Source organism: Mytilus edulis, chromosome 8 (assembly GCF_963676685.1).
Source record: "Mytilus edulis chromosome 8, xbMytEdul2.2, whole genome shotgun sequence".
In the NCBI taxonomy this organism is placed as follows: domain Eukaryota; kingdom Metazoa; phylum Mollusca; class Bivalvia; order Mytilida; family Mytilidae; genus Mytilus; species Mytilus edulis.
In genome coordinates, this window is record NC_092351.1 from 70,987,252 (window position 1) to 71,011,432 (window position 24,181).

Sequence of the window (24,181 nt, forward strand, 5' to 3'; positions counted from 1 at the left end):
GATAAGGGCTAATAACATTTTTCCTAATAATTTCAGAGGATTACATTTTATATTTTTTTTTAAAGAGTTTACGAAGACGGACAGATGAACGACGACGAGAAGAGCCAGGTAATGAAAAAGATCACATGATCTTTAGGCCAGATTAGCTCAATAGCAAAACAAATAACTAACAAAAACAATAAACACGCAAAGTGCCAGTCTGAGGATTGTTGCGTTTTCCAAGCTAATGAAAGTATCAACTTTAAAAGATGATAATGTCTTAAAATCATATAAAACCTCAAGTGAAAAAAATTATGCATATTTTTTTTTATAACTTAATGGATTGTTTTCATTATACAACTTAAGTACATATACTTTTTTCTGAGGAAAATTATTCAATTTGTCAACATTTCAAAGAAGTTTACTTAATTTTAATTGCTTGCTTTCAGGAAGCAATTCGGCGACATATTTTCCGTATGCAAAGTGACCTTAGCGTGATCCTCCTCGTAAAATCCGATGATCGCATAGGCATGTATCTGTCATTAATTAAAATAAACAATTATCTGATTGTACATGTAAAACACGTGGTCAGTACCCATGCTTTTTTGTTAATTGTTTTAATTGGATAAACATTATTTTTCAACTGTCACTCGTTTCATATTACTTTAAACATGTTAAATCTTTCAAACGTAAAAAGGAAAATGTTATTTCAAAGTATAACTAGTACTGAATATGCTTTAAATATTTATACCGTATAATGGTCATTAAAATCGAACTGTTTAATTTTTTGTATAAAAACTATAAATATAAATAAAATGGACACTAGTTCGGCTTATGTGGATAAACAAATATACTTGTTCATGTATCTTTCACATGTTTCAAGGGAGCTGATGTTTGTCTTCCGATAAACTTGATATTGGCAAACATGGCATTGATTGGAATCCCAATAGTTTTACAAATTTGCAAATATATAAAGGATTCTGGTACTGAGATGACCATGATGACTGCTTATGTCAAGTATGAAGTATGAGTCTAAAATGAGGCAAAGGAAGCCTAATATCTTGTTTCCTTAATGTCTAGTATATTAATAGAATCCAAACAGAAACGTTTGGATTGATAACAGAAAGATCATAATCAATCATGTCAATATATCTCAATTAAATAATAATTAAATACAATATGGCTTATATAAAGAACCTTAATCAGTTTGATGATGGCGCAAACATGCAATTAACTTAAGGAAAATATAATTTCCTCCCTAAAAACAACATCAAAATTGTAATGTACATCCATTTTCCTTCATACTTTCTTTATCTTTCTACCCCGCTTATTATATAAAATTGATATCTTACCTTTTGATGCTCTGGTGTCTTCTTCTTAATCTAAGACTTCAAGATGAGCTGGTGACCTATGATAGATACAATGAGTTTATCAGTGAAAAATAACTTAATCCTAGATAGATTTGAGCACCAAAAAATAGTGCCCGGGGAGAACCATCGACCTTCGACAGGAGTCAATTATGGTTGGAGTCGAGTGCACCTACACGAGCAGTGTTCGATCTCACAACCTCAGTGTTGAGCGGCTAATGATGACAGTAGTAACTACTTAACCATGATAACTACGCGGCAATCGATGCCCCTACCATACAATATGGGTATAATACGGTATCTGTGGGTGGGATTGATGTAATTATAATACAGGAGACATTCTATATTCCAGTGATTATACTAATTTACCGTTACTATGAAGCAGGATTCATAAGAAAACTTCAAAAACAGAAAGAAGAAATGCACACGCATCTTGCTAGGGTATCGATTTTTACTTTTAGATATACTGATGATGGCATTTCACTCAACAGTATCTCAGTGTGTACTTGCAACTCGTATATCCAGTGATATAAAACGTAAGGATACTTCCAAGCTAGTCCTCCCTTTCCAAGCAATAACATGCCCTCTGTCCTATTGTATGGTGTAAACATATTTTGTTTAATACGTTGCTGGTTTTCCGTATTTACAGTTGTGTTTATACGGTTGTTTGTTGGAAGTTGACCGATTATCGTGTTTGAGATGTTTATTGTGATGAAAATTCCACGAAGGAATGACATCGTTCTAAAAAATATAATCCTGTAGTTGCACATTAACTAGCGGTAGTGTTGTTAATTTAACAACAAAAAGCTGATAGACTAAATAAATCTATCAACACATGGAATTTGAACTTGCATAGAATTGTTTTAAAGCTGTCATATATCAAATTGATAAAGACGCAGTATTGTACTGAAATTTTGTTCAAATTGGAGATCAATACAAATACTAATTGTATGACCAGTTAAACGAACTAGATCGGTAGTTTTTGCTGGTGGGAAAATTAAAAGTTAGTACGTCCAAGTCATCCCGGTTCGTTATTTGATTGATTTAGAATTAGTGACGGTACGTAGTTCATTTGATTGTCTAACAACAAAGATACACTCGATACACAGATCAAACTTTTCAAATACAAGCTAATACTCAGGGGACACAAGGAAATGAAAGTAATGCACTAGCTAATAAATCACTTCAAAAAAGTAGGCAACATAAATTATGTCTTAAAACAAAAAATAAACAGAAGAGTCCACCACTAGTCATAACTTTTTTTAAATTTAAACACTTATCTAAGTAGTTGGGAAGACGAATAAGAAAACACTGGCATTTGATTGAAGATGATGCAACCGCTAAACATATATTCCCAAGACCGCCTATAATTGCTTGCAGTAAACACAAAAATGTGAAAGAGTACTTGACCTCGGCAAAATTATAGAATAATAGATAAGGAATGGACATTAAACTATAATTATATACCTATATGGAGTTATTGTCTTTCAGAATAATAGGTCATTCTTTCGCAGAATCAACCCGGACGATACCATGTTTCAAGGCATAAAATAATTACCTGTGGAGGTTATTATTTTCCTTGATAAAAATGCAATCTATAATTTACTTCAACATTATATTCGTCTGATAGTTTTTTGTTGCCGATTTGGGAATTTATTTTTTAAAGTTCAATCGATGATAGGTGTAAAAGAAATCGTCATTGCCCGCATTTTAATTTTAGAAAAAAATATAACATGAAGTTTTGTTAATTTATCGCTACAATACAGAGACATTATCAGGTATGTGAGATGAATGTTAATGTCGACTTTCATAAAATAAAGTCAGATTTAACATATTCGTGTGTAAGATTTTGAAAATCTTATTGAGTCACACGGAATAGGTTGATTGATTGTTGGTTGCTTGCTTAACTTCCAGTGGCCAATATTACATGCATGTTCAGGACGATACACACTGAATAGGAAATCATACTGTGACCTACATGTACTTATATTCGTCTTTGTGTCAGTTCTTAGCCTTTTTTAATTTATGTATACCTTTAACTCTATCAAATGATCAACTAATAAGATAATCTTATATTCTATTGAATAACATTCACGTAACTCAAAATAGAGGCGAGTTCTGAGGGTATATAATTATATCCTAATTATATATTAATATTTCATTCGATTCAATTAAAAATTGTTGAAAAAATAGCCACTTTTCCGCGATAGAAATGTCATTACAAATAGAAAAAAATAAAACACCCCCCTTTCCATAAACTAAGTTGGTACAATAAATTACTTACAATTTGTCTTGTATTTGTCATGCATCGTTATCGAATGGTAACAATTCATTTGTGTCTTTCTACATGCCGTTAGAGTAATATTTTTATTGTGTATGGATAATCATTTTTAAAGGTTTATATCTAGATTAATTAATGAGTTTTATTTCACATTCTAAATGAGCCGTAGGGCGTATTAAAACATGAACGCATTAGCAAAGAATATCCCGCTTTAGTGTGGTCGGTAAATTAGGATACTAAATTTTGCAGATCTTTATAAAAAATAATATTTTTTTGACGGTATATAAGTCAGATAATGCATATTTTAAGGTTTTTCTTGTCGTAAAACACAACTCGGGGTGTCAGGATTGCTCATTTTTTATCAATCCAGACACTCCTTGGTGTGTTCTACGACAGAAAAACCTTCAAATATGCATTATCTTTAACGTGTATTACAAATTCACCACCTGTAGTGCCCTAAAAATGTAACTTCATTTGACAATATACACGAAAAAAAAATGATTATAATTAAAAAGTATTCATAATAGGGTACCTGATCAGGATGTACGGCCTTAGTCTAATATGACCTAAATGATATCCAAAACACCAGATGTAACTTAATCAAATCAAAGAAATGTTTAATAGATTATTTGATTACCACATATAATTCCTTTCAAATATATAGCTGAGTAAAATTTAGTAATTTATCACAGAACAATGTACAGAAGAAAGGTCAAAATTAGGTCTCAACAATTCAAGAAAGTGAAGTGATATATATACTAAAAGCGAAACATCCTATAGACAATCGTTATAGTAGGTTATAAAATATAAAATATGCAAATTATCTATTTGTTAATTCACAGACGCATGCAGTTAAGCAATGAACGCTTAGAAGTGTTAAGAACGTATTACCTGGTGTTGTAATAAAAATCACTGGTTGTTTTTAGAAATGATGATCATTCAAATTGTCTGTTCGTTATAAAGAATACTATTTCAAAGATCAGCGATTATCCATTGTAACATATCAAGGTCCCTCCTCTTCTTAAAATGAAGAACACGTGACATATATTTTCGTTGTTCTCTATTGAGTATCGACTGTCAAGCTACACTGCAATGTGTATTTAATTTGTTCAGGTACTAGAACGTCAGTTAATGGCACAGTCCACAACCAAGTTGAGAGAAGAATCAACACGCATTTTATATTTCCTCGGTTCATTGTCCGGGTAGAATCCTTATGTTCCATTAAATATAATCTTGTGTTTGATACTCCTACATGTTTGTAACGTTCGAATCGTTGACCCAATCACTCAATCACATCGTTCGGTGCCAAGTTGTTGAGTGATCGACTATGAGTTGCATTGTGGGTTTCCACCAACTACGGCAGTACGTCTAAGTATATATGCATCTTATGCCGATTGAACTATCTATATATCATAGTCTTCAAATACGTGCTGAGTCTTTTCACATTATTGGCTTTGACCTCGTTTAAGGTCACTAGTTGATAAATATGTATGTTCTTTGATATAAAAAAATTAAACCAGCTATTGTTGAACTCAGATCCTCCGTTAGTACGATTTTTCAGTGGTTTGACTTTGTCAAGCATTGTCAACCTTTTCAACTTTTGGCAGTCTTATTATTTCAGTGGTTCGACCCAAACATATCGATGGCCTACAATAAGTACTCCACACCCTCGTTGTCTTTTGGAAAAGATTGCACGTCTCTCTCTCTCTCTCTCTCTCTCTCTCTCTCTCTATATATATATATATATATATACACAGCTTAAAAGTCGACGTCCAATTATGCATCTGGACCTTATCCAATCACTTGGGCTCTTTTGAAATTCCGACTTACCAGCTTTGATAAACTGTAATAGTCTGGATACTGCATTCATTTTTTTTTATTTTGTAGATACCAGGCCTGTCATATTACAGATTTCGTTTGACTTTGAGGATCTTTTCGGGTCCACAATATGCTCAAGGCTTTGGATTGATATATACATTTTGTATAATTTCCTCTAGGTTGGTTACATTAAATAGGATTTTCTTACCCCAGGAGTAGATTACCTTAGCCGTATTTGGCACAACTTTTTGGAATTTTGGGTCCTCAATGCTCTTCAACTTTGTATTTGTTTGGCTTTTTAACTGTTTGGATCTGAGCGTCACTGATGAGTCTTATGTAGACAAAACGCGCGTCTGGCGTATAAAATTATAATCCTGGTACTTTTGATAACTATTTACACCACTGGGTCGATGCCACTGCTGGTGGACGTTTCGTCCCCGAAGGTATCACCAGCCCAGTAGTCAGCACTTCGGTGTTGACATGAATATCAATTATATGGTCATTTTTATAAATTTTCTGTTTACAAAACTTTGAATTTTTCGAAAAACTAAGGATTTTCTTACCCCAGGAGTAGATTACCTTAGCCGTATTTGGCACAACTTTTTGGAATTCTGGGTCCTCAATGATCTTCAACTTTGTATTTGTTTGGCTTTATACTGTTTGGATCTGAGCGTCACTGATGAGTCTTATGTAGACAAAACGCGCGTCTGGCGTATAAAATTATAATCCTGGTACTTTTGATAACTATTGGTCATGATGCATTTGTATGTCAAGTATATTAAATTTAGACGACAGCTCTTTATCTTTTCTATCATTCTTATCGAACGTTTATCCTTGTCATTTTTCTAACTACCATGCTGATTTTTAGTTGTTTATGAAATCTCTACGTATGCTTTTGAAACGTCCGATTGTAATGGAGATTTTATAAATAACTACGAGTATTCTTCAGTTCGGTCCATTTTATAGCTTCCTCGAAGGAGAATGTGAAAATGTTCTGATCCGGTTTTTCCGTAAACATTCTCATGATTCTTTTTATATGCATTTTAACTGCATCCTGGCTTCATCATTCCTCGTCCAAACAAATTAGAATTGGTCGAATAAGCAGTGGAAACATATCAGGGAACGCTGAAGATTAGCGCTATTATTTCCCTCCATAGCATATCAAGTTGAGAATGCGATAGGTATCGAATCAGGGGTTCAAATTAACATTTGGTACTCGAAGGTCCAGGACCTTTGACACCCCAAACTGAAAGGTCCACAACCTAAATTCAAGGTCCTACTTGTACTTTAAATTTTTCCTAACTCAGTGACTCAGTGAGATACAAACCTAATGTGCTTTTGGTGTTATGTTAACTTTAGCATGTTTTATTGTCAAAATCACTGTATAAAATATTTAATAATAAATGTAGTTGTCGTGTATATTATAAATTCAAATAATCTCTTCTTTTTTGGTATTGGGGAGGGTGTCACTGTAGGTGGTTGTATTGTCTCAACTATTGGTAATTAATTTATAATTATACCATTACATGAATAATAAATATTTCAAATTCAAAGTTGTAAAAGTGTATCATATCTAGGCACACTATTATAGTATACTAGTTCCTCTGTGAAAATAAAGTAAGAAACTTCCAGATTTTTACTGGCCTTTAAAATTCAGAAGAAGTTACCTCTTGGAATTGAAGTAATATGTTTACATTATAAACAAAATCTACATGTTGTATCAACATGTATTAATAATAAAGAAAATCAGTCATCTTTTATTAGATTTTGACATGAACATTGGTGAACTAAAAGAATTTTGAGTTTCTGTATCAAATATTTCCTACAGCTTTTTCTTTCTGTTTCCTATATCTTTTTGTTTTCCTTTCAAGTGATTATATTTCAAAATCATAGATGTATTTTGTAAACCTGCCTGGAATTTTTAATTTTCCATTCGGCCTAGCCACAATAAGATGTGCATTTTGTGTTTTACATCAAGTCAAAAATGAGTATCACCTCAGGGAAAAACTCTTTTGATATTTTGGTTCAAAAATGGTTTAAATTATGAAAAAATTGCCATCGTTAGGCTAACACTGGAAGCATTTATAATAACTATATTATATAAACTACATGCAGTTTTTGGAAGAAATATTTAATATTTTTATGAAATAAATGGTGTTTAAAAACTATATAATTTTTATTAATGGTTGCCTTCAAGACATGATCACCAGTGTAAGAGTTTTGGTCAATGACAAAGACAACAAAATATATTTAGAATTATTGAATATCAAACATTTTAATTGAAAAAAATGACAAGAACATGTTTAACTCACAGTTATTTTAAACAACAGTAGCTTTCTTTGATCATTAATCTTATCTGATAAAACTGTACCTAAACTTATCTATAAGTAACAAAACTTCAAAAAAAAACTTTCTTTTGGTGTATATAACATTAAAATAACATGCTGCATATACTTACAATAAACAATCAAACTTAGCAATACAATTTATATGTTTTGTCTACGGACAAGACATTGTATTCATATTTAATGAAATGCATTATTAAAACCTAATTTTGATATAGCTGAAAGTGTTCTCTTGAAAAAAAAAACTATACATTTTATCAGGTTTATCTATCAAATGATGCTTTACTTCGAGGAGAATGGAAACAAATACATTTTGATAATGTCTACGGACAAGACATTTTATTGATATTCAATTAGAATGAAATTCAAAACAGTGTGGCTGTGGCTATTGATTGACACGTTAAATTCATCCATTGACTAGGACAATTTACGTGAACGTTTGTCTGTAACGACCACTGTTCACGACGTACCTACGATAGCCATTTAAACTGTGGGGTCACCAAAGGTTTCTTAACACCTTTAATTATAAAATAATTCGAAAAATTAATCAGGAATAACCTTTATGTTTTGATTTATATAATTGATATAAGTCAAAACATCGTGTTATTTCTGATTAATTTTTCGAATTACTTTATTAAGGTGTTGAGAACCTTTGGTGACCCCATAGTTTAAATGTCTTTAAAAAGTACATAGTGAGCAGTGGTCGTTACATACAAACGTTCACCTAAATTGTCCCAGTCAATGGATGAATTTAATGTGTCAATCAATAGCCACAGCCACACTGTTTTGAATTTCATTCTAAATGCTTTCAAAGATAATTGTTACAGTTTAGATTAAAAAAATACCAATTAAATTTTAAGCTGTGTTTTTTTAAAATTTTGGAAAATATAAATATGTACCCATAATTCTTTACATATTTCAATAATTTTTTGATTAAGCCAAAATGAAGACACATTGTTTTAACTGAAATCCATATATCTGACTGTTTAAAACAATCAAACTATTATTAAAACTCAAATTTGACATAGTTGAATGTGTTCTCTTGAAGAAATAACATACATTAAACCTATCAAATTAGGCCCAACTCACGGAAATTGGATACAAATATATTGTGGTAATGTCTACGGACAAGACAATTTCAGTTAAAAAAAAAATCTGTTAGAATTTATTGTGACTATATTTATGTTGAAAATACTGAGTTTTAATTTGAATAGATAACTTTCATCACCTATAAATAAGATTTAAGTTCCATAGCAGACAAATAATTGAATTTAATACTTGTTATGTACAAGTGTCTTGTCCGTAGACACTTCCTCATCTGCTGTTAATACTGAAATGCAAAAGATAAAAATAGAGAGAGAGAAATACTTTTTCTTCATTTGATTTAGTTAATCTTTTAAGGTATGCAGCAACTGGAATAAACAATATTGAAGTAAAATAGGGTATGCTTTTTCTGACACTTTTTAAAATCCACTCCTGTAAAGTAATTTTACAAAAATTGAAAACACTTAAATTACCATTTATTTATTAAAAAATAAGATATTTCTAAGTTTAAACAACACATAGGACTAATTAACTCATAAAGTCAAGCAATATTGATAAAAAGACATGTCTACGGACAAGACATGTGTCTACGTACAAGACATTCTGACATATTTTTGAATTTTTTCCTCTATTAATAGATGGTAGAAAAATATGTTAGTAGTGTTTTCATATCTACAAAAGAACAGGAACTTAGCAATGCAATATTAATGTAATTATGCTTCCCGTGTACTAGGGAATGCATGTCTACGGACAAGACATTTTTTCACTTTATTTGTATATCCAACTTTGATGGCATATATCTCCAGCTAGGGTTAGCAATTTTGATAAATGAGGTAGTTTTTGATAATGTATATACTAGAAGAGAAAACAAAACACATAATAGCATAAATTTGATTTATTTTTCTCTTTTATCACTACACTGAGCAAGCTAAAAACAAAAGTACAAAAATTCATAACAAGCGCATAGTATTCAACTTTTTATCATAACTTTGTAACCACTGAAGATTTTTTGTTGCAACAACCAGTAAAAGAAAGATGAATAAATGGTCTATAACAGTGAACCAATATTGTAGTTCAAATTAAGTTCACTCATTAACTATCAATTGACAAAAACAGCGAAATTTTAAATGAAACAACATAACGTGAAATTTTGCTCATTTTCAGCGTGTATTTTAGTGTTTTTTTTCAAAACGGTAACACCTATACATGATATTTGATATTCATTGTGAAACCCTACATTCTCTTCTTCAGTTCAAAGATGTATTACTTATGTAAAGTTTATCTTCTTGTCTTTACAAGCCTATAACATAGACCCAATATGAAATGCACATCTGATCTTGGCTAGGCCGATAATTGTATTTGATCGGCAAATCCGGAATTACCCTTATCTGCTCCGTAATCTGATCTGGTATTGTAACGGTCTTTATTTCCGGTTTTTAGCATCCATTGTTTTTCAATCTTGTTTTTGTCAGTCAGATACGATTTTACCCGGATTTACACATTTCTTGTTGGCGACTTTCGGTATAAAGCTAGCGGTTGAACAAAATAAACATCGCAGTCATAAATAATAAAGATGAAATAAATATTGAGATTGTTTGGAATTTTTGGTTAAAAAGGCCGACAAAATTAATTTTTCTTTTCTTTCAAATCGAAAGTCCGTCGGGCGTAGCTTATACCCTAAACGAAAGTTCGATTGCAATAGTGGAAGGTCGCGGACCTCGCACCACCGCTAATTTAAACCCCGGCGGCGGGGCGAATCCATTTGCAAATCTGGCTCAAATTTTGCTGTTAACCGAGTTGCTGATTTGTACTGTTCTCCGGAATTTTGAGCTATTATTGACAAAGCTAAAACTTAATATTTTATGATGAATATAATCATCAGCCCCTGTGAAATGCAGTTGGTAGATAAATATTTAAAAAAATAAATTTTTAATATACGTTTAAAAAAAATTGTATAGATTTAAAATTAAAATAGTTTTTAATTTCTTTTTTAAATTAGTTTTCAACTCTTAAAATTTGCTTTCCGGTATGAATTACATTTAACAATTATGTATTTAAATGTTGGTTAAAAAAATCTTAAGTATCATAGAGTATGCATTTTCAATCGTATTACGATTTAATTCGTTTTTGATTGTATGAAATATGAGTTTGCTGGCGTATTATAATAAATAGTTATCAGATGGAGGTTCCATTTCAGTTGTTTACGACACAAAGAATTTAATATCATTATTCATCGTTACATTTCAATAGAGGTTTCAACTGTCATTTAATTTTCTTTACCTATGAGTGATTTCACATATGTCTAGGTCTGAGGCACGGAATATCTCACATTACTCAGAACAATAGGGGAACAATAGATTGATTACGTACTTCCTGCCGCAAAGTTATACAAATTCCTGAGGCAAGTTTAAGGGATTTTACCTATGATTTTCTCCGCTTAATGTTGCTATTTCAGTGAAAATGGAAGACAAATGACGTTTTAGCGATATCCCGATATTGTCAAAATTATTACGAATTTATGTATTAATAGCTTGAAATATTTCATCCAATAAAGTTGAGGTTACACTTGTGTAAAATAGCAATGCAATTCACATATCTAGCCAGCGGCGGATCCAGCCCCTGCCCCTGCGTCCGACTATGAGAGCTACTTGTACGCCCAAAACTGTGCCACTGTCATTATTTCCTATCAATATATAGGATTGTAGGGCCTTTGTTGGCATTTTTCTGTCTGTAATTCCTTACAATTCAAGCTTATACTTAAAATTCACATAGCCCCGGCTTTTACATTGAGTCTTCCTTGTAGTTTTTTACGTTATAAACCAGTTTTACAGTGATTAAATACATTATTTTGTAATTTTTTAGATCGATCAAAGGGATTATCTAAATACGGAATCAACACAATTTTTGAATATATATTTAGAACCATTAATAACTCTCAAACTATTTTAAACACACTAAAAGAAATCAATTACGGTTGTGTACTTACATCGGCCTGCAGTGAAACGTAGGAGCCATTTAAAGGTTTTACCCAAACCTAAAAATAGTAACAAAATCATAAGCATATTTGTGTTTGAGGAAACACATACTTAACATTGACTAGTGATATAATGAAAATGTTCCGGAAAAAACCAAATAATACATAAAAAAGGCAGTGAGAATTATCTGAAACAGAATCACACAGTATATAAACATGTTTGATTATCGAAAATCCTTACTTAATTCATATACATATAAAATGTTGAGAAAAATGAAGTTACGGAAACATTATATTTTAATGTCAAGACGAATCACTATGTACATGTGCATATAAAATGTCATTGATATTTTAATATGATAACCCTCAGGTGGCAGAAACCAGTTATTTTACAATAAATCTTTAGAATTTCATGGATTTATGATTTTATTTTCTTGAAAATTCATCCAAGCTTATATACAAATAAAATGTATGGTTTCAAGGAACTAAGATGTGTGCGTGCTTATGTTATATATAGAAAACCTTTAAATTTGGGTGTCTGTCCAGCATGGAAATTTAAAAATTTATAAATGCATTGCAAATAAGTCAAAAAATGTGATGCTCTGATACCAATCTAATCCTCACCTGCAAAATCCTGCTAAAAGCCGACAAGAATTTTAGCCAAAATTCAAGAGAGAAAGGATATCCAGTGAATTAGAGCCTTGTCCGAACCTATCCTTACCATCACAATCTCAAGATATTTTTGTTTACATAAAACTGAATTTCCCCCCCACTTTGATTGGATGCCGTCAAGTGAGGAGACCACAATTTTGACATCTGATTGGACCTATATGTGAAGGAAATCCCCAACCTGTGTATGCAACTACTTACTTGTGTAGTACAATAGCCTAGAATTTACATTCATTTATTTTTTCAGTCCACATGATGCAATTATATACCTCAATAACTAACTATAACAAAATTTCTGCGTGGGACACATGTTCTGGTACACCAAAACTGGTACCTGCCACCTCAATTATCTTCTTTTTTTCTTTTGAGGTATGATGGACTTATCTTTTATCTCGTATATATTATAACCTTAAAAGCACTTTGTCTTGTTTGTGATTTGGATATTAGGTACGAAGTAGTATTATCCTATGCAAGAAAGGAAAATGGAAACAAGCCAGAAATAAAATAAAAAACTCCAAAAATATATATATCTTAAATTAGGCAGCAAATATTTAAGCAAGAAATTAAGATCAACGCTTTTTATTTTTATACACAAATTGCAAGACTAATTTTAGTTTTTTTAATCGATATGCATTGTTATTTTTAAAACAAGCATCACTCAAAACTGTTTCTCAACATGGTGATATGTGGTTGATCATCAAATGCTAGCTTTTCCGTGGTTTACTCAATTCTCATATATATATTTATCATGTTTATATGAAAGTAACGTGTCCGATGGAAAGACGCATCACATTCGATTTTTTTCATTTTTTTTGGGGGGGGGGGGGGTATACTGCTTTGAAATGATTCATTCAATTGATTTACTGACTAGACCAATAAGGGGAAAAAGTAGATTACAGATTTTCAAATCTCATCATTCCATTTTTGTTTGTTTGTTTGTTTGTTTGTTTTTGTTTGTTTTTGTTTGTTGGTTTTTTTTTTTTTTGGGGGGGGGGGGGGGGGGGTTGTGTGAGTCTCTTCTTGTTTTATTTGTATTGTTATATGACGTATATACTACTACTCACTATCATGTTCATTTCGTATGATATAAAATATTCAATCAATTCCACTTTCCATGAGGTGTACATTTGTAAGTGTGGCTGTGTGGGATTGGTAAACACTAATCCTAAATAACTAATTTACGGACGAAGATAATGCATGATAATATGATGACTGCAATATTACCACAGTTTTCCCCAACTTTTAGGTATGATAAAAATACCGAAAATGAGCAAAGGTATCAAAATCATAGAAATATTATAGGGGACAAAGTCTACCAATCGCAAGCTATAAAGTAAATAAATAGAAAATGATGGCCTTTTGGGTCAAATATCAATATGAAAGGAATATCATGTAGGGTCAAAATTATCGACGGGCAATTTGTATGGCCAAATACTACTTTTCGTATGCAATATAAAAGAGACAACATATTGGACGATTGCAAAAGAGGGACGAAAGATACCAGAGGGACAGTCAAACTCATAGATCGAAAATAAACTGACAACGCCATGGCTAAAAATAAAAAGATAAACACAATTAATAGTACAGAAGACACATCATAGAAAACTAAAGACTAAGTAATACGAACCCCACCAAAAACTGGGGGTGATCTCAGGTGCACTGGAAGGGTAAGCAGATCCTGCTCCACATGTGACACCCGTCGTGTTGCTTATGTTATTAGAAATCCTGTAAACAGTCTAATTCGGAGGTCACATTCGTGAAAAGGGGAGGGTATTGTAGTTACGACATAAGGAACATATCCGATATCATCTGTGAAACGGTTATTCCATAACGGTAAACCAACTCGTGATGGCGTCCGTAAAATTTACGAAGGGATGATTTCAACTTCATCTTTTGGAACTTTCGTAAACTTTGGTTTAATAGCTTCCTTGTGAGCAGCAATCCTCTATCAAGGAAATCATGATAGGAAATACAAGACCGGGAATATCGTATCGATTGGGAGATATATTATACTCCGTATGCATACGCTGTTGGAATGTTGCTACATAGAAATGGAAAGTTTACAACTGGGAAGCTGAAATCATCTCTTTTGTCGGAAAGTTTTGTTTTCAACCGTCTGCATGGTGAAGTAGTGATATAAAAGCAAAAATAGTATTTATGATATAATATTGATTTCCGTACTTATAACAAGTTAATAAATCGAAATTATATCTAAATGTATTATTAGTAAAATAACGACATGTTGTAGTACTACCATATACACGTAGTAAAAGTCTGACAGAAAATTAATTTTCTATCAGAACATTACAAAAGGGCAAACAGTTGTGTCAAAGTCAACCAATTCATTTTATACAAAAAAAAAAAGACTTAACATTGATATGATTGATATACCATTATAGTAAATATATAACATGGTCAGTATGTTTTTTTCATCCTTAAATTAATACATGTCACTTTAAAATATTTATTTTTGGATATTAGTTGTACTGTATTTATACTATTCAAATTTGAACTTTCCGTTCAATAACTCCTTCAAGAACTTCTAGGTAATTTGTAGTAACCAATTTTTATTTCGTTATTGAAACATCGTGTCGAACATCAATGTTTTACGAATGACTGTAACCTTAGCAGTGTAAGAACAGTAACTCCAGAAACATAATTGAATTTATATGTCTGATCCAATTTTGACTTTTAAACTAGCCCAAATCATTTCAAATGTTACACATATAAAAAACAATCATTGCATATTAAAAACTTTTCAGTTGTTTAGATAATAAGATGTAAAATAATCAATTGGTGCATTTCCAATCGAAACGCAGACGTCTGGGGCATAAACTCTTCCAATTTTTCATTGCTTTAATTCCTATCTTGTTTGTTTTGTTTTGTTTAATGTTTATTACTTTTAGTAAATATGCCAAAGTAGTAAGTCTAACTTGTTTTCACTTCATTAAATGTGTTCTTGCTTTTTTCATAGGATTTTACAATACTAGTAGTTAATATATGCCACCCATTTTATCTTCTATTCATTCCACAACATGCATAAGGCAGGACAGATAAAACAAATTAAATATCGTATGTACAGTGGAGATCACTTCTAACCTCTCATTAAATCTGTCAGAATCTGTCAGGAGAACTGTTCTATGACAGTACGTAGAACTGTCAGCCTGACACCTTTTAGTCAGTTCTAGCTAGAACAGTTCTAACCTAGAACTGACTTGGTCAGTTCTACCTAGAACTGATCCTGACAGTTCTACCCTAGAACAGTTTTAGACAATTCTAGCTAGAACTGACCACATATTTGGTCACTTCTACGGTTAGAATTGATTTCAAATTCTACGGCTAGAATTGATTTCAAATTCTACGGCTAGAATTGATTTATAAATTCTACGGCTAGAATTGATTTATAAATTTTACGGCTAAAATTGCAGTGGCGGAACCAGAAAAAAATGTGGGGGTGGTCCCAAATGAATATTGAATGGTACGAAAAAGGTTAAAAAATACCTTCGACATTATGGAAGATCATGAATTTGGACAACACCATGAAATGCACATATTCCTAGGTAAAGGAATTTAAAGACATGTAAAACTGATTTTTATTTAAGACTCTATATTATCGTTTATCAGGCCATTCAACATCATGCGTCGCGGGTGTTTCCTTGCAAAGTTTTCTATAATTTGTTTTATGTTTTATGTTTAGTTCCAAACTGTAGCGCAAGTCCGTTTAAATGTGATTGTCCCATAGTTGTTCTCAGGTAGGTTTTTAAAAGTGATAACTCACTGTTGGATCGCTCACATTCGCAACTCGTCACCCCCATGGTAGCTATGATTTTTAAGATAACAGAAATATTTGGAAAGTCTATTTTACAAAATACTTTCAGAGCACCGGCTACAGTTTCTGGTTCTGAAAGCATTGACTCGCAAGTCTTTTGCCACACACGCAGTTCGGACGGCATTGTAGATGGACTCGGCAAATCAGTATGGTAAAAGTCTACAAAATGTTTAATTTCATCAAATGTTGCGCTTTGTACAAATGCCGGTACCAACTTCAGTGCTTGAATTGCTGTTGATGTTGTGGGAAAAAGGGGGGGGGGGGGCTCAAAGAGATAAATAAACAAATTTAATTTAATTCATTCATATTGATTGTTTTTTTCAAAATGTACATAAATGAAATTTAAATCCGAGACTACGTTAGTTGGACAATGCAATTATGTATGGAAATTTCACTAGAAAATACAAAAATAATTTGTATATACCTTTCAAAATAAGAAGTCAACTTCTTCATATTGACAAGCTGTTTTGACAATTTTTAAATAGCAATTCTATGTAACCACCAACCAAGTTGTGGCACGCATAGTCTCAGATTTTCTTGAAACTTGGTCTGTTGGTAGCTATCGATAAACTATCAAGGAAAATGTTGACTAAAAATTTGTTTATGCCCCCGTTGCCATGATTACGGGTCCCCTTGGATTTTGCCTCAAAAATGCATATTTTGAGGATAAAAAATGACCCATTTTAAGCAGTTATCATGCAGACATTTCAAGTTTTATGAATATTTTGACTATAATTAATTAGAATATAACACTTTATGAGTAAGATGAAAGATAAAAATTATTTCTGAAAAAAGGGGAAGAAGGGGGCAGCACTGGTTCAAAAAGTGGAATTTTCAATGTATTCAAAAAGGCAAATAATAGGCATTTTGCATGACATAACTTCACACTTTTGCATCCACAACCAATTATACTACAGTGATAAATGTTAATTATGGCTGTTACCTAGGAATAATTTATCATTAAAGGTTTGGGAAATAGGTAGCTAGGGTGGTTGCTATGGGAACATAAAAGTGTCATTTTTGGTATTTTGAAGAAAAATTTTGACATTGTTATTTAAACAGTTCAAAAACAGTGACAAACACAAAATAAAAATTATTGGGACATGTTGTGCATTCAATGACCAGAAAGTTGAACTCAATGTCATAGGTTATTTATGACCTTGACTTTGACCTTCGGTCTTTTTTTATTTAATTTTGTTAGAAATTTTATCAAATAAACCCAAAAAGTATTTAGAAAAAGTGTTTAGACAAAATTTTGTTTACATTTTGTTTGAAAGCAAAATACCAGAGGTCAGGGTCATGTTAAAAGTTCATAGCAACGACTCTTACTTGATTTAAAAGTACCTAGCAACCATGCATAGTTGGTTCAGATTGATACGAACTATGATATAATACATCCTAATAAAAAGTTGAGGGGTCAATATTTTCAATATAAACTATACCAACCATTCTCATATAATCAGAAAATGCATAGCAACCATCCTTGTATTGGTGCTTAACTAAAGACTCAATTCATTCTTCCATTTAGACTCTCAAATTTAATTTTACTCCATATAGGCGTTTTGCCTTTTAATGAATACTAGTACTTAAGGAGAACAATTCAAATAACAACATTTTTTTCTTGTTTCCTTATCCCAATTATGTACTCTTTTTTAGTTACTCCTGTAGCTATACATGTATAGTTTATTGTATATTAATATAATTATGTAAATACTTACATAAACGATAGTTACCCCAAATTGACTTTAAAGGGTATTTACTCTTATTAGGGGTTGTCAAATGAATCTAAGGTAGATTCATGGTATACCGCCATCTTGGATTGCACAATCACAGTACAAATTGGTCTTGTTATTTGCCTAAATCGACAAGGGAGAAGGTACTTATAAAAAGGGGCGTTTCGGCCCCCTCTCAAAAGAAGTCTTCATTCAAACCAGCTTTAGTATAGAAACTTTGAAAAAAATGATTTTTTTTTGTTCCGGTAAGAAGAAAGTTGCCTAGCAACCATTTTTACTTCTTAATATAATTAGCACATACGAATTAATGTATCTGTACAAATAACCATATTTTCCAGATAAGATGGTTGGTTTGAGATTAACTTGAAGTTACAAATGAATAGTCACTTCAATTTGTGTTCATAAATGGCTTAGCAACTACTTAGCAACAGAAAAATTCCTGAGCAATGGTTAATAAATTGTGATTTGTGTCCTCTGAAGTATGAATCTAGCAACATAAATTTCATAAAAAAAACAATTGTCCTTATTCTTTTTAATAGAAATTTTCTTTTCAAATGAGCCATTTAAGGAGAGATAACTCTTTCAGTAAAAAAAAATATATTGGACCTCTAGGTTTTTTTTTAAATTATTACTTATAGCGAGAAAACGAGTTCAGTGACACCATTGTTTCTTTTTATTTCTTAAAACATATCATGAAACCTATCTTGACACAATTATTAAAAATTCTATCTCAAAGTGTTTTTTTAAGAACAATCTAACCAAATTTAGGCAATTTTCAATGATTCGTAGCTTGTGAAATAGCACGGTTTAAGACCCAACCCTTTTATTATATTTTAAAAAAAGCATAGTAAAATCTTTATTTTAGCAAATAATAAGAAAATTCTGTCTCAAAAAGTATATTTTCATGATCTACCTGAACCATTAAATTATTTGTATTGTATCTTGTTGATAATTTTTGAATTTCTAGTTTCCTCCTGCTATAATATGGTATTTTTTATATAAGGCAAAAAAGCACACACAGTCTTTATAGGGCAATAGCTGCAATAAAAATCAGCTGATGATTTCGACGAAGAAGAACTAGTGCTGCTGATAATCTATTAAACGTAATGTTTCTCTTTCTAAAGGGAAGTTATATTAGTTATTGTTTTCACGATAATAGGCAAAAAAAAAAACCATAAGTGGGGAATGTGTTCGTTGAACACAGATGATACCCCCCCCCCCCCCCCCCCCGCTTGCATATCATATTTATAAAATTATAATGGGACATAACCAAAGAATTGTACAAGTGCAATTATTATTATGTTTATAAAGGCATATAACTCCAAAACGATAAAGGTGACGCCACCCAATTTTCAAATTGATCTGTATTATGTGGCAATAAGCATGGTATGCAAGTTAAACAATATTTGGCTAAGGCAAACTAAAATAAGAGAACGGATACCAACTTTTGGCAAGTACGGACGGACAAACGTGCAAATAGATGGAAAGGGTAGCACTTAATGCCACGTCTGCTACAGCGGGGCATAAAAAGGTTAACATTCATCATTTCAGGCCAGAAATTCCCCTGTAAATAGATTAGTAGGTAGACCCTTTCACGCGGAATAGTAAAGGTCCTTTCACGTATTCTATTTATAACAATTTTTATGATGATGGACAATTTAAACTTGCATTTTATTCCTATCTTCTATTTAAGCCATGTAAGCCATCATGGGATACATTTTTAAAGTACATTATAACTCTAATGATGATTGTGTCCAAATCTGGTTTGCGGAGATGTCCGGTTAAAAGATAATTTTTCCAAAAATGTTACATTTTAGACACTTTAAAAGTGTGTACTTCACTTGAATCAATCAGTTTGTGTTAAAGATATGAACTGATTTGGTCATTACAAATACATGTACTTAAATTCAAGTTCAAATATGGAAATAAATCAAATTGGCTATTACATTTCATTTTGTTTTAGTCTAAAATGAAAATTATCGAATTCGTGTCTTGTCTCAACATTTGTATAAGTAAGTGCTTAATTTCCTAACGCTTGTTTCAATGTGTTGTCAAAGATGACTCATATTTATCTAACACATGCTTTCTACTTTCTTATAAATAGCGTTAGAGTTTAATATTTTTTAAGCTAAGTCTATATTTTGGGACCAAAAGGGGTCCTGATTGGCCTAGTCTGTTCGATTACTAAATCTCAATTGGCACTGAGACTCTGTTAAAATAACTTTTCCTAAACACACAAAGTATTTTTTTATAATTTTTTTTTTTAATCTTCCACTGTTGATATACAAAAATAGCAATGGATATATATATATATATATATTTGTTTAGGGACCAGTTGAAGGACGCCTCCGGGTGCGGGAATTTCTCGCTACATTGAAGACCTGTTGGTGACCTTCTGCTGTTGTTTTTTTCTATGGTCGGGTTGTTGGCACATTCCCCATTTCCATTCTCATTTTTATAGATGCAGGGTATTTATATAAGTTAGGAAAGAGCATTTTATCATTTGTGATGGGGATGATGGAAGTTTAACGAAATGAATGTGATAGTGTCTTGATCTGAAGATAAATAATATTGCCCAAAACATGCTAAAAACAAATTTTTGTACATTTAGATGCACATTTAAACTATTTAAAATACAAAAACAGTGTGATGAAAAAAATTTCGACGAAAAATATGAAATAATCAAGCCTTATAAGTTATAACGAGTGAAAATGAATATATTGTCTATGCATAACTTCTTTGCTTGAAAGGCCAACTCCAACCAAAATAAACTGGTCAATCTCTTAGCAGTTATATTTCTTTTCTCGTCTTCTTGTAGATATAAATAATTTGCCTTTAATTAACATTTGGTTGTCTTCTGGAGAGTTGTCTCATCAGACGACATCTTTTAAATTTTTGTATATATGTGTAATCAGTCTCATGAAATTAAATTTGCTATATTATTTACTTTTCCGGATTAGAAATGTGTTTTTTATATAAAAAAAAAAAAAACCGATCTAATTTTTGTCCAAATGAAATCTAAAATAAACTGTTGCTGTTCAGTTTTTCTAAATAATTTATTGGTTTCTATGCACTTATTCAATATAAATCGATGGTTGCTAGGCATTTTCCTAATATAAATAAATGGTTGCTAGTCAGTTTTACACTTTAAATGAATGATTGTTTACAACTTATGTGATGAGACCCTCTAGACCTTTGAAGTTAGGTCTATGTAATAGTTTAAATAGTCCTGAATGAAATCATGTATGGTTGCTAGGTACATTTTTTATCAAATAAGGGTGGTTGCTAAGCACTTTTGACATGACCTTGACTCTTTTTTTTTCATATGTTGATAAAACGTGGCTTTAAACATCCTGATAATTTTCTCCATGTATAGTAGTAGCCGCTTTCTTTATATTTCCTTTCAAAATTCAATAAATATTCACAAGGTCAAAGGTCAAGGTCATCAATGACCTTCGACCTTTGGACAAATTATTGATAATTAAATTGTCAATAGTTTGCACATCATAGTCATTCAATAATATTTACTTTTTGTGGATTATTTTAATTAAATGGCTAAATTTTAGAGGTAAAAAGGCAAAAATGACACATTTCTGTTTCCATAGCAACCATCCTAGAACCTAATTTCCCAAACATTTTGTTATAATTTTTTGATGAGAAACATCGATACTTTTCATTCATAACCACAGGTTAAATGGAGGTGGATGCAAAAATGTATATTTTCTTCATACAAAATGTGTAAAATTTGTATTCTGAACTATATTGAAAAATGACCTCTGCTTCTGCAGTTGTGACAATATTCAGCCCTAATATTTTTGTATATTTGACATTGCTATTTTGTTTGTTAAGTTTCATGTTTCTAAAAAATATTTACAAATATCATTAAATAAAACCTAGTTTTGATTACGAATGACTGCAAAGTAGCTGTTTTTTCGATGCTAAATTCCTCAAAATTTGCGGGAAATCTCATTCACTTGGTTGCCATGGCAACCATGACCTAGCAACATTTGGGTGGGCATTTTTCTTACTTTTTTACATGATCACATGTTTTGGCTAAGTTTCATGAAAATCGGTGACTATGCGTGCCGGACCCCCTATATAAAAAGGTTGGTAGTTACAGAGAATTGCTCTTAAATGCATGTATACAGGTAAAACACATTGATCCGTATTCTATCATTGTGAAACCTCCAGGTATACAGGTGATCCATAACCAATTAGTGCGATGAAAGGATTAATTTTAAGTGTTAATTTGTTAATTGGCTAGTTATTGAAAAAAATAGACACTTTAAAAAAGTTGAGTTTCGTCATGGGGATGGTCCGGTGCGCCGTGGGACCACCCCCTGGATCCACCACTGAATTGATTTATAAATTCTACGGCTAGAATTGATTTAGAAGTTTTAAGAACTCTTTGTCTATATATAAAGGCTTCGGTAAAATAGCGATTATGCGTTTACTTTTCTACATTGGTTAGAGGTATAGAGGTAGGGTTGAGATCTCACAAACATGTTTAACCCCGCCGCATTTTTGCGCCTGTCCCAAGTCAGGAGCCTCTGGCCTTTGTTAGTCTTGTATTATTTTAATTTTAGTTTCTTGTGTACAATTTGGAAATTAGTATGGCGTTCATTATCACTGGACTAGTATATATTTGTTTAGGGCCAGCTGAAGGACGCCTCCGGGTGCGAGAATTTCTCGCTACATTGAAGACCTGTTGGTGACCCTCTGCTGTTGTTTTTTATTTGGTCGGGTTGTTGTCTCTTTGACACATTCCCCATTTCCATTCTCAATTTTATTAATATTATATAGAGTTTGCTGTTTAAAAATCGATGCCGGTTTTATTTCAGATTTATAATTGGTAAGAGAACATGTTTCACCTCGCCATATTCTGCATGTTCCACGTCAGGAGCCTGTAATTCAGTGATTTTCTTTTGTTGATGTGTTACATAAATTATTTGTTTTTCTTTCATTTTTTTGTACATAAATTAGGCCGTTATTATAGGGGAGGGGGGGGGGGGGGGCATTAACATTTGATTTGTTTTACATTTGTCATTCCGGGAGTCAGGATGGCTAGTTATCACATAACAACATTATCTGACCTCATTAACTAAATTTAATAACTTGTTTCCCAATCCACAAATGTGATATCTGCTTACGAGTAGTTTTCATACCTCCGACGGACCTGTTTAACAAAAATCTTTTGACCGCATCAATCTAAACTGACATTTATATTTACTTTTACTCTCTGCAAATCTATATAGCTGCACTGTACTTCAGTTATAATTTTATGTCAAGAGGGACTGAAATATACAATGCAAAGTTACAGGAATATTGGAAAACAATTTTGTTCGCATCAATTTATAGTGCCAGCATACGGTGGGCGGATCCAGCCATTTTAAAAGGGGTGTGTGTTCCCAACCTAGAGTCAAAGAAGGGGGGTTCCAACTATATGCTCCCATTCAAATGCATTGATCGTCCAAAAAAATGGGACCCCCCCCCCACCCCTTGATCCGCCAATCAGCATGTCCTCCATGTCCTTTTTCTATTCAAAATATTGGATCATAAACAAATATCAGTAGTTTTCATACTTCAGACTGAGTCTGTAATAAAATCTTTTGATCGCATCAACCAAAACTTACCATATTTGTTTTTTTTTATGTAAATCTATAAAGCTGCACAGTAATTCAGTTATAATTTTAGGTCAAGAGGGACTGTAGTATATAAATAACTGCAATATTGGAAATCAACGACCACAAACAAATATTTCCGCTTCAATTGAGTGCCAGCATTTCCTATTTATATTCAAAATATCGCGTCAGAAACAAATATCAGTAGTTTTCATACCTCAGACTGACTGGTATAACAAAATTATTTGTCCACATCAACCAAAACTGACCATATTTGCACTTTATTATGTACGTGATGTAAATCTTAATAGCCGCAAAGTAAATCACTTATATTTTTATATTAGGATGATTGTTTAATATAAATGAAAGCAGTATTGGAAAACAAGATTATGCCCGCATCAGTTAAAAGTGCCAGCATGTCCTCTTTTAAATCAAAATTTTGAATCGTAAACTAATTTCAGTAGTTTTGATATTTCATGTATTTCAGACTGACTCATATAACAAAATTATTTGTCCGCATC

General features: G+C 32.0%; 1 protein-coding gene across 1 annotated transcript in view; it reads right to left on the minus strand.

Annotated features, from left to right (window-relative positions):
• The window catches only part of LOC139486173 (uncharacterized), a 34,159-nt gene extending 22,281 nt beyond the window's left edge, over nucleotides 1-11,878 (minus strand). The window contains exons 1-2 of the mRNA XM_071270963.1: nucleotides 11,821-11,878; nucleotides 1,332-1,387 (exon numbers count right to left, since the gene is read on the minus strand). The gene's annotated coding sequence lies outside the window, so the exon portion shown is untranslated. The remainder of the gene's footprint in view (nucleotides 1-1,331; nucleotides 1,388-11,820) is intronic.
• Nucleotides 11,879-24,181: the final 12,303 nt, after the last annotated feature.